This window comes from Marmota flaviventris, chromosome 17 (assembly GCF_047511675.1).
Source record: "Marmota flaviventris isolate mMarFla1 chromosome 17, mMarFla1.hap1, whole genome shotgun sequence".
Classification (NCBI taxonomy): Eukaryota; Metazoa; Chordata; class Mammalia; order Rodentia; family Sciuridae; genus Marmota; species Marmota flaviventris.
The window spans coordinates 37,376,842-37,389,941 of record NC_092514.1 but is presented as its reverse complement, the minus strand read 5'-3'; the positions used below and the strand labels follow the sequence as shown (position 1 = coordinate 37,389,941).

Genomic DNA, 13,100 nt, shown 5'->3' with positions numbered 1-13,100 from the left:
ATTGAGAATAAGAAAACAATACACAGGATTATATATCCAAAAAGAGCTGGTTCTTTGAAAAGATAAATAAGATTGACAAACCCTTAGCCAAACTAACCAAAAGAAAGAGTGAGAAGTCTCAAGTCAACATGATCAGAGATGAAAGAGTAGATATCACCACAGACCCTTTGGAAATCCATACGATTATCAAAACCTATGTTGAAAATTTGGACTCCAGGGGCTGGGGATGTGGCTCAAGTGGTAGTACGCTCGCCTGGGCATGCGTGCGGCCCGGGTTCGATCCTCAGCACCACATACAAACAAAGATGTTGTGTCCGCCGAAAACTAAAAAATAAATATTAAAAAAATTCTCTCTCTCTCTCTCTCTCTCTCTCTCTCTTTAAAAAGAAAAAGAAAAAGAAAATTTGGACTCCAAAAAACTGGAAGATCTGGAAAACATCGACACATTTCTAGACACATATGACCTGCTCAAATTGAATCAGGAAGATACAGAAAACCTAAACAGACTATTATCAAGTAATGAAATTGAAATAGCATTTAAAAGTCTTCCAAAAACAAAAAGCCCAAGACTTGATGGATTCTCAGTTGAATTCTACCAGACCTTTACAGAAGAACATCAGTCTTTCTCAAATTATTCCATGAAATTGAAAGACAGGAACACTCCCAAATACATGTTATGAAGCCAGTATAATAAGCCTGATATCAAAACCAGACAAAGACAAATCAAGGAAAGAAAACTACAGACCAACATTCCTAATGAACATAAATACAAAAATCCTTAATAAATATTAGAAAGCCTCATTCAAAACCACATCAAAAAGATAATACACCATGATCAAGTGGGGTTCATTCCAGGGATGCAAGGTTGGTTCAACATATACAAATCAATAAATGTAACTCACCACTTAAACAGAATTAAGGACAAAAATCACATGATCATCTCAATAGATGCAGAAAAAGCCTACGATAAAATCCAACACCTATTCATGTTAAAAATGCTGGAGAAGCAAGGGATCAAAGAAACTTACCCAACACTGTGAAGGCTATTTATGACAACCCCAAAGCCAACATTATACTAAATGGAGAAAAACTAAAATCATTTCCTCTAAAATCAGGAACAAGACAAGTCTGTCCACTCTCACCATTCCTATTCAATATAGTTTTCAAAACATTAGCCAGAGCAATCAGACAAGGACATCAATGGGATACAAATAGGAAAAGAAGTCAAACTGTTTGCTGATGATATGATCCTATATCTAGAAGACTCAAAAAAACTCCACCAGAAGCCTTCTAGAGCTTATAAATGAGTTTAGCAAAGCAGCAGGATACAAGATCAACCCTCATAACAATAGCTTTCCTACTTGAATAGTTATTCAGCAAAGGAAAAAATCAGGAAAACCATCCCATTCACAATAACCTAAAAAAAAAAAAAAAAAAAAAAACACTTGAGAATTAATCTAATCAAAGAGATAAAGAGGTATACAATGAAATTATAGAATACTGAAGAAAGAAATTAAAGGCCTTAGAACATGGAAGGGTATCCCCTGTTTTTAGATAGGCAGAATCAATATTGTCAAAATGGCCACACAACAAAAGCAATTCCCCTCAAAATACCAATGACATTCTTCACGGAATTAGAAGAAAATAATTATTTTATTCATTTGGAAAATAAGAGACCCAGAATAGCCAAGACAATCCTAAGCAAGAAACGTGAAGCAGGAAATATCACAATACCTGATCTGAAATTATACTACAGAGCTGTAGTAACAAAAACAGCATGGTGTTGGCATCAAGATAGATATGAAGATCAATGGAACAGAATAGAAAACACAGAAACAAATCCATATCCCCATAGCCATCTGATTTTATTTTATTTTATTTTTATTTTTATTTATTTATTTATTTATTTATTTTGCTACTGGGGATTGAACTCAGGGGGCACTCAACCCTTGAGCCACATCCCCAGCCCTATTTTGTGTTTTATTTAGAGACAGGGTCTCAGTGAATTTCTTAACACCTTGCTTTTTGTTGAGGTTGGATTTGAACTCACCATCCCTCCTGTTTAAGTCTCCCAAGCCACTGGGATTACAGGCATGTGCCACCGTGCCTGGCAGCCATATGTTATTTGACAAAGGAGCCAAAAAAATATATTTTGGAGAAGAGACAGTCTTTTCAACAAATGGTGCTGGGAAAACTAGACAGCTACATGTAGAAAAATGAAACTACACCCCAATCTCTCACCATGCACAAAACTCAAATTGAAATGAATCCAAGACTTAGGAATTACACCAGAAACTTTACAACTGTTAGAAATACTCCATCACATTGGTGCTGGCACTGACTTCCTTAATAAGACCCCAAAAGCAAAAGAAATAAAACCAAGAATAAATAAGTGGAATGCCATCAAGCTAAAAAGCCCCTGCACAGCAAAGGAAATGATTAAAAGCATGAAGATAGATCCTACAGAATGGGAAAAAATCTTGGCCAGCTACTCAACTGACAAGGGATTAATATCCAGAATATACAAAAAGCTCAAAAAACTTAGCACACACACAAAGAATATCCCAACAAATAAATGGATGAAAGAACTGAATAGAAACTTCTCAAAAGAAGAAACACAGCTGGGCATGGAGGCATACACCTGTAATCCTAGTGGCTTAGGAGACTGAGGCAGTATGATCACAGGTTCAAAGCCAACCTCAGCAACTTAGTGAGACTATAAACAACCTAGTGAGACCCTGTCTCAAAATTAAAAATAAAAATAAAGGGATGGGGATGTGTGTCAGTGGTTAAGCACTCTTGGGTTCAATCCCTGGTACTCAGATGCCCATCAATAGATGAATGGAGCCAGGCACAGTGGCACATACACAGGGGTGGTTCAGGAGGCTGAGGCAGGAGGATTGCAAGTTCAAAGCCAGCCTCAGCAAAGGCAAAGCACTAAGCAATTCAATGAGACCCTGACTCTAAACAAAATACAAACTAGGGCTGGAGATGTGGCTCAGGGATCAAGTGCCTCAGAGTACAATCAGCAGTACAAAAAAAAAAAAAAGATGAATGGATTAAGAAATTGTGATACACACACACACACCAAATAGAGTTCTACTCAGCCATAAAAAAAATGAAACTATGGCACTTGACAATAAATGGATGGAAATGGAGAATCTTATGCTAAATTTTAAAAACCACATTCAGAAACTCAAAGATCAAATGTTTTCTCTCATATGCAGAAGCTAGACTAAAATCAAAGAAACAGGAGGGAATGATAGGATAACATAAAGAACCAATCAAATACAAATTAATAGATAAGTGAAAGGAAGTCTAGTAGAAGCAGGAGAAAGGGAGAAGGGAGGAAAAACAGGAGGGAAAAGGGGGAACTGAACTGACTTCATGAACTGAAATCAATTTCCATGCATGTGTGAGTTTGTCAGGGTGAACCGCACTACTATGTTTAAAGCTCTAATTTAAAAAATACAGATATTGAGCTGGGGATGTGGCTCATGTGGTAGCACACTCACCTGGCATGCGCGGGGCACTGGGTTCGAACCTCAGCACCACAAAAAAATAAAATAAAAATGTTGTGTGCACCGAAAACTAAAAAAAATAAATAAAATAAATATTAAAAAATTCTCTCTCTCTCTCTCTCTCTCTCTCTCTCTCTCTCTCTCTCTCTCTCTTTAAAAAAAATAGAGATATGGAACTTAGTGAGACCTGTCTCAAAATAAAAAATTTAAAGAGGGCTGGAGATGTAGTTCAGTGATAGAGGACCCTTGGGTTCAATCCCCAGTACCAAAAAATAATAAATAAAAAATAAAATATAATAAAAACTAAAATGTTGTTTTTAGCTTAGAATTTGACACACAGCTAAACTACTAGTCACACATGAGGAAAAATAAAGCCATTTTTCAAACCTGAATAACCAACCCCCCAAAATGAAAGGAATCCCGAAAGTGGTTTTAGTTTGGTTTGATTTTGGTACTGGGAATTGAACCCAGGAGTGCTTAACCACTAAGCCACACCTCCAGCTTTATTTTTATATTTTATTCAGAGACAGGGTCTCCCTGAGTTACTAAGTGCCTCCCTAAGTTGCTGAGGCTGGCTTTGAACTTGAGATCCTCCTGCCTCAGCCTCCTGAGTTGCTGGGATTATAGGCAGGTGCCACCACATCTGGTGAGAAGTTTTTTTTTAATACAACAATCTAATAAGAGAGTGAAATTCTATGTTTTAAAAAGGCTCAATTATACTATGATAAGAAAACTTGAAAGCAAGAATGCAGAGTTAAGGAAAGAAATGGAGGATCAAGAAAGCATCATTAAATATCATATCATAGAAATAACATATTATAGAAAGGTTAAAATCTGGATGCAGTGGTGCATGCCCGTTAATCCCAGCAAATTAGAGGCTGAGGTAGGACTGAAAGTTCAAGGCCAGCCTCAGCAAAAGTAAGGCTCTAAGCAACTCAGTGAGACCCTGACTCCAAACAAAATACAAAATAGGGCTGGGGAGTAGCTGGTAAAGTGTCCTTGGATTCAATCCTCAACACCAAAATAAAAAACAAAAAGAAAGGAAAAAAGGAGGAGGTAGAGTTGAGGAGGAGGAGGAAGATGAAGAGGAAAGAGGAGGAGTAGGAAGGGGGAAGATGAAAAAAAGGTAAAAGATGATCATGGTAAAAAGCAGAGAAAAGTAAAGGAATTAGAAAAAAAGATAGTATCCATGAAGAACAAGGGCAGCAATTTAAAAAATAACTGAAGCAAAGAATCTAACAAATATAGCAGGAAAACTATTCAAAGGTGCAATTTTTGAAATTTTCTTTTTTCACCGATTTTTAAATATAGTTTTTAGTTGTAGATGGACCCAATACCTTTATTTTTGTTTATTTATTTTTATATATGTCCCACATTTTTCTTTCTTTTTTCTTTTTTTAATTTTTTTTTAGGTGTTAACAGACCTTTATTTTATTTATTTATATTCGGTGCTAAGAATCGAACCCAGTGCATCACACAAGCTAAGCAAGCAATCTACCACTAAGCTACAACTCCAGCCCCCTATTTTTGTTTATTTGTTTATGTGGTGCTGAGAATTGAACCCAGTGCCTCACACATGCTAGGCAAGCGCTCTACCACTGAGCCACAACCCCAGCCCTTTTTCACTGATTTTTTTTTCTTTTCTTTGCAGTACTAGGATTTGAACTTGTGGCCTTATGCATGCCAGGCAAGTGCTTGACCACTGAGCTACATCCCCAGCCCTGAAAATTTCACTTAAATAAATGAAGAAATAAGTTGCAGATGGAAAAAGCACACCATGTTCTAGGAAAAAACAAAAACACCATGGTGGTGCACATCTATAATCTCAGAAGCTGGGGAAGTTGAGGTAGGAAGATCAACCTCAGCAACTTAGCAAGACACTGTTTCAAAATGAAAATTAAGAAAGCCTGAGGATGTAACTCAGTGGTTAAGTGCCCCTGGGTTTGTTCAATCCCTAATACCAAAAAACAAACAAACAAAAACTGACATGCAATGTAGACATATTATTCAACATGAAAGTTAAAGAAAGAATTCCTTGAACAACTAGACAGGTCAATCAACTTGCTTGTGAGGGGTGAAGTGGCATTGGAATTGGCTTGTTTCAGACATCTCTAAAGGTTCAACACCAGAAGAAATATTCCTGCAAATTTCAGAAAGAAAATGTGGCTCAAGAACATTATATCTGGTCAAGAAGTTCAAGGAAATATAGGACAAAAAGCTCTTAGGGAAAAAAAACTTGATGAAATCTAATTTAGAGATGGATCAAAACAAGAGTTCAATAAAATAAAAGTACTCCTGGTGGTGAGCAGTGGTTCCCTATAAATATAGAATTAAAACTAAACAGAATATAATATTATTTGTTGAGTTTTAACTACCAAAACCAATGAATTAAGGAGAGAAGACAGGAAGTTTATCAGTGTTATTTTCAATTCATCTACCCATAGTAAGATGTTGAACAAGGGTATTGGGGTTTTGGCTCAGCAGTAGAAGGCTCACCTAGCACCACATAAAAATAAAAATAAAGGTATTGTGTCCAAATACAATGAAAAAATAAATATTTTTTAAAAAGGATGTTAAGCAAAAACTCTTTCATTCAGTTCATTTAGTATTGCATGAGAATCATTTTTATAATAGTATTATGGCAAACATAGTAAACTGTGTTTTGCATCCTGCTTTTTTCTTAATACATTTTGAATATACTTCATATAAATTTAGCTCATTTCTATTAACTACTTATATTCCACCAAATGATTATTCCATTCCATTTTTTTTTCTCTCGTTGTTACTGGGGATTAAACCCAGGGATGCTTTACCACTGACTGAGCCACATCCCCAGCTCTTTTTATTTTTGAAATAGGTTCTCACTGTTTTATAGGCCTTGCTAAGTTGCTGAGGCTGGCCTTGAACTTGAAATCCTCCTGCCTAAGACTCCAGAGTTATTGGAATTCAGGCATGCACCATCATGCCCAGCTCTTATTTCTTAATATTTAGGTTTTCCGTGTTGGTTTCTATGTCTCTTATCAACATCATATACTTGATTTTGGTGTTCATGTATTTGGGTTTAGTTTTTGTTGGTGCTGAGAATAAACCCAGGGCCTTGCACACACTGGATATGCACTGTACCAGTGAGATACACCCCTGTCCCCTAATCCAAGCAGTGACTTTAAAAAAAAATTAGTGTATTTAACAACTTTCTATTTACAAAATAGAAAATTTATAAAATATTTATAATTATAAAATATTATAATTTATAAAATATTCTTGACAATTTTGTTTTCTATGTATTTTCTCCTTTTAACCCCCAAATTTCCACTTTCCTGCCATCCACTGGATTAATATTAAATTTCTTTACTCATTTTTTTCTATTCAACTTTTAGCTTTCCAGTAGTTCCATTAAATTTTTCAAACATAACTGAAATTTTGTTTCTAATGGTACCTAGAATTAATCAATGTCTACATCATCCCCTTCAACAAGACAGTATCTCATGATCCTTAGCATACTTTTACTTTTTCTAAGTGCCTCCGTACCCCAACATAACAATCATGTTGATACGACTAGAATTTTAGTTCATAGATACTTTTAAATCCAATTAATATTTAGACAAAATTTTCTCGCTATTTCTTTTTATACCTCATTGTTTTCCCCTACTTTCTTTCTTTCTTCTTCTTCTTCTTTTTTTTTTTTTTTTTTTTTTTTGTAGACTACATCTTCTAGCTAAACAAACACTCATAAATGACATATATCCCCCTACTGTTTTATTCCTGGATAAAATTGAACCTGAGCTTCAGTCCTCAGACATTCTAATTAAAAAAACAACTAAACATGGGGCCTGGGGTTGTGGCTCACTGGTAGAGTGCTTTCTTAGCATGCCTAAGGCATTAGGTTCGATCCTCAGCACCACATAAATGTAAAATAAAGATGTGGTATCCACCTAAAACTTAAGAATAAATATTAAAAAAACACTAAACTTCATTATATCAGAGTGAGTCTTTGGGTGACAGATTTTCTACATTTCTCCAGTGCTTTTAATTATGAATATTTTGTCAACGAATTTGAGTGGTTGTGTGGCTGCAAAAGAATGCCCAGTTGTAACATTTTTTTGTCCTTTCAGCACTTTGAAGATATTGTTAATGAAATTGCAAAGTATAATTCTGCCTTTAAAAAGAGAAATATGGCCAGATGAGGTGGTGTACACCTGTAACCCCAGTAATTTGGGAGGCTGAGGCAAGAGGATCCCAAGTTCAAAGCCAGACTCAGCACCTTAGCAAGTCCCTAAGCAACCTAGCAAGACCCAGCTTCAAAATTTAAAATTAAAAAAAAAAAAAAAGGATTGGGGATGTGGTGGCTCAGTGGTAAAGCACCTTTGAGTTTGATCTCCAGAACAACAACAACAACAAAACATTGAGCAATAGCTCAGTGGCAGAGCGCTTGCCTAGCATGTATGAGGGTTTGATCCTTAGCACCACATGAAAATAAATAAAGGCATTCTGTCCATCTACAACTAATATATATATATATATATATCTTTTTGAAGGAAGCTTTTTTTTTTTTTTTTGTGGTGCTGGGGATTGAACCTAGCGCCTTGTGCATGTGAGACAAGCATTCTACCAACTGAGCTATATCTATATATCCCCAGCCCTGAAGGAAGCAATTTTCTTCACCTAAAAATATTTTGTTTATACAGGGGATCTAGTGCAACTTGTTAATCTCTATGCTAATGGGAAACGGAAAATACAAAACACCCACAACCCAATGAGCTAAATTCACAACCCAATGATCAAGCAGAGTGAAAGGTCTCAAGTTAAATTTGACATGTTTTATTTCCTATCTTAAGTTATCATCCTCCTTTTGTGCTCTTTGAAGATATCTTCTGGAGCATCAAATTATTTTGTTAAACCCCCTCTTTTTTTTGCCCAGTGCAGTGTGCATGCTTATAATCCCAGCAATTTGGGAGGCTGAGACAGGAGGGTCACCAAGTTCAAAGCCAGCCTCAGCAATTTAGTGAGGCCCTAAGCAATTTAGCAACACTCTGTTTCAAAATAAAAAAATAAAAAGTCCTGGGGATGTAGCTCAGTGGTAGAACACTCCTGGGTTCAATCCTTAGTACAAAAAAATAAACAAAAATCCTCTTTTTTATCACATGGAATAAAATTCCTTTACCCCTAGTGGGATGACACATGCCTGCAATCCCAACAATTTGGGAGGCTGAGGCAGGAGGATAGCAAGTTCAACCCAGCCTAAGCCATTTAGTGAGACCTGTCTCAAAATAGATAAATAAAAAAGGGCTGGAGGGGGGCTGGAGTTGTGGCTCAGTGGTAGAGCACTTGCCTAGCATGTGTGAGGCACTGGGTTCGATTCTCAGCACCATGTATAAACAAATAAAAAATAAAGGTCCATCAATAACTAATAATTTTTTTTAAAAAAGGGGCTGGGAATATAGCTCAATGGTAGAGTGCTCCTAGGTTCAATACCCAGTATCAAAAAAATAAAAAAATAAATAAAAACCCATCACCTCACTTCACCCCAATACTTGAGTTAATTCCAAATCTCAGAAAAATATATATATATTTTAATTATATATATATATATATTAGCTATTAATGTACTTTATTTATATATTTATATGTGGTGCTGAAAATCAAACCCAGTTCCTCATGCATGTGAGGCAAGCACTCTACCACTGAGCCACAGCCACAGTCCCTCAGAAAGCATATTTTAAAGAATTTCATAAAACTGAAACTATCAATGATAAGAAATATTGGTCCATAATATATTCCTATTGCTATTCACTTAGATTATAAATGGATTCAATTGCCAGACACAGCACAAGCCTGTAATCCCAGTGACTCAGTAGGCTGAGGCAAGAGAATCACAAGGTCAAGGCCAGCCTGGAAACCTTAGCAAGATCCTCAGTAATTTAGCAAGACCTTGTTTCAAAATAAGAAATAATAAGGGCTAGAGGGGCTGGGGATGTGGCTCAAGCGGTAGCGCGCTCGCCTGGCATGCGTGCGGCCCGGGTTGGATCCTCAGCACCACATACAAACAAAGATGTTGTGTCTGCCGAAAACTAAAAAAAAAAATTCTCTCTCTCTCTCTCTCTCTCTCTCTCTCTCTCTCTCTCCTCTCTGCCGAAAAATAAAATATTAAAAAAAAAAAAGTTCTATGCTCCATTGCCTTCTTGTATCTGATGTTGCTGATGAAATGTCAGATGTCAGTAAGATTCTTTTTTGTTGTTGTTCTCAGTAATCTGCTTTTTCTCCAGTTTTTTAAATAATATTATTATATTTTTATACCTTTATTTTATTTGTTTTTTTATGTGGTACTGAGGATCGAACCCAGTGCCTCACACACATGCTAGGCAAGTACTCTATCACTGAGCTACAATCACAGTCCAAGTTGTTGTTTAATGCTCTGAAAATGTCACTTTTACATGACTTGTATGGGCTTTTTTTTAATATTTATTTTTTTAGTTTCAGGTGGACACAATAACTTTATTTTTTTTTATTTTTAGGTGGTGCTGAGAATCGAACCCAGTGCCTCACTCATGCTAGGCGAGCGCACTACCACTTGAGCCACATCCCCAGCCCATGTATGGGCTTTTTTCTTATTCATTCTGTTCAGTACTTGTTTCCCAGTCTGTAAATTCCAATAAAATTCAAGTTTTTAAAAAATAATAACAACAAAAGGGGGGGTCAAATATTAAGACATATTACAAGGTCATAGACCAATGGAACAAAGTAGAGAATTCTCAGAAGGAATCACGGATATATGGGAACTTGATATAAAATAAATAAGCATTAGCTTAGCTATGGTTTGAATACCATTTGTTCCTTTCAAAACTCAAGTTGGAGTTTAATTCCTACTGTGAGGTACAGAAGGGTGGAAACTTAATCCAATGACATGTTTAGGGTGGAAGCCACATTGAATACTGTGGAGAGGCAGCAATCAGAGGACAGACATGTGATCCTCCTGGGACTCTGTGGGACTCTGCCAGTAATAAGGCCATCACCAGATGTGACCCCTCAACCTTGGACTTTCCAGAACCATGAGCCAAAATAAACTTCCATCAGTTAAAACTTTACCCAATCTGCTGTGTCTTTAGCAACATAAAATGGACTAATAGAGGAAGCATCACAGACCCCATGGACAAAGAAGAGAGCATTTATTAGGTGAAGTTGGAAAAACTGGTTCACTAAATGAAGAAAAATAAAACTGGATCTCTATCTATCATCATCTGTCCAGATGAACTTCAAATAAATTAAAGGACTATGAAATGAAACCTATAGAATTAACTGCATAAAAATGTCAGATGAACTTTGTAATTTGGAAACAGGAAAAAACTTCAAAAGCACATACAAAACACAAATTTGATTACATCAACATTATTTCTATGAAAAGCAAGACAAACAAAATTAATAGACATGTAACAATCAAACAAGGTTATCTACCACATCTAAAACATACTTTGGATTAATATTTAAAAATGTATAACGACCAAGGCCATCTGTCCTATTCTGACACTCTCAGCAGGGCTTTCATCTCCATTTGGGTGCAAGATGACCCTTGGAGCTCCAGATTGTTCACACAAGATTCAAACAAAGGAAAGCAATTTCTCCTTGTGCATCTCTTAGTATTATGAGGAAATACTTACTTTCATGTAAGTCTCCTAGCAGAATTCCTGTCAAATCCCATTGATCAGACCTGAGTCACACTTCCTCGACCCAGCTGGAAAAGCTGGAAAAGCAATGTGTGGACATTTTCGGCCTCTATAAGTGGGAGAAAGACTGGCCAGCAAGAAAGATGGATTAGAGTTGCAGCATAAAGTATTTTTGCCATATCTTCCCCTCCAATGGCTTGCTCTTACCCTCTCTCTCTTTTTTTAAAAAAATCCTGGAGATTGAATCCTGTTGGTGCTTTTACCACTGAGCTACATCTCTAAGTGCCTGGTTTGTTGTTGTTGTTGTTGTATTTGTTTGAGACAGGATCTTCCCAAGTTTCTCCAATTTCTCTTGACACTCCCATTTGACTGGAATTAGCACACGTACATCTACCATGTTGTCTAAATCCTCTTTCATATTTCCATCTATTTCCCTTTCTTATTGCATTCTGGGAAAATTTCTCTCTACAGTCATCCAGTTCATTAATTCATTCTTCAGTTTATCTACTCTGTAATTCATTCTGCCCATTCAGTGACTTATTTCAAAACTGTTTTTCATTTTCAAGATCTCCAATTCGGGTTTTTCTTTTCTTTTCTTTTTTCAGAACTGGGAATTAAACTCAGGAGCATTCTATCTCAGAGCTGCATCTCCAGCTTTTGTTTTATTTTGAGACAGGATCTTACAACATTGCCCAATCTGGCCTCAAATTTGTGATCCTCCTGCCTCAGTCTCCCCATAGCAGGGATTGTGTGCATGTGCCACCACATCTTACTGATTCCTTTCTATAATGCCTGTTTTGCTTCATGGATGCAATACCAGAGCACCTCCTGAACAATATTATCTATGCATTTTCTAGAGGTTTGTTCCAATTCTATTAGCTTTGTTTTTTAAGTGAAGTTCGTCTGTTTTGCTTTTTAGTTACTGTTGTTGTTTTAACTCTACTTCAAGGAGCTGCTCATGTGTATGAATATTCTTCACCATGAGTCTGTTTTTTCCACTGAGATTCCTATTAGATTGAAACTTTCTTGATGTGGGGAGATAATCTTGGAGTGTAGTTAAGGGAGGTGATGATTTATTTGGTTGTGGGAACTTACTTTCCATGTAGTTTTCAGTGACACTGAAAGGTGGATAAAGTATGATACAAGAAAAGATGCCTCCACAGCCAGTGTCCCACATTAACAGGTTTCACATTTCTCCCTTATGTTGCCAGCCACTTAAAGAATACTCTCTCTCTCTGAGACACTAGTCCTGTCTGGAGATAGTGGTTACAGTAACATGACTTACAGAAGGGAGGCCAGGATGGGGTTCAGGAAGAATTGGCCGGGGTGCTACTTCATTGTACTGTTCCAGCTTCCATATCAAGTCATCTTCTTGCTTCCAGCTTCCAACCTGCAATATGAGAATGGAGCTCCCACTCCTTTTTCTTCCTTCCTTTTTTTTTTTTTTTTTGTATGTGTGTGTGTGTGTGAAAGGGTTTAAACCCAATAAGCCACATCCCCAGCCCTTTTATTTTTATTTTGATAAAGGGCCTTGCTAAGTTCATGAGGCTGGTCTCAAACTTGCAATCCTCCTGCCTCAACTTCCCAAATCACTGGGATTACAGGAATATATACCACCATGCCCAGCTCCTACTTCTTGTGGCAGCAATATATGTTGGATTTGTTAGATTCGCAGATGTACACTAGACTGCATTACCCCTTCAATTCAGTCTCAGCTGATTTTAGTCAGAACTTTCTCACAATCTCTGAGAATTCATCTTGTTTTTTTAACACATTTATGAATATATTAAGTCCCTAGAGTTTGGAGAAAAGGAGGGAAACAACAGAATGCACCCAGTTCACCATTAGTAAAATATTACCTCTGTTAATCATCAGGTAAAGCCACACACAGTGGTGCACGCCTGTAGTCCCAGCAGACTGG

The 13,100-nt window shown here is 36.7% G+C and overlaps 1 long non-coding RNA gene across 1 annotated transcript; it reads right to left on the bottom strand.

Annotated features, from left to right (window-relative positions):
* Positions 1-10,667: 10,667 nt before the first annotated feature.
* Positions 10,668-12,566, bottom strand: LOC139702345 (uncharacterized). Its single transcript, XR_011704978.1, has 2 exons — positions 12,465-12,566; positions 10,668-11,306 (listed from the first exon to the last, which is right to left on the bottom strand). It is a non-coding gene; the product is annotated as an uncharacterized lncRNA (long non-coding RNA).
* Positions 12,567-13,100: the final 534 nt, after the last annotated feature.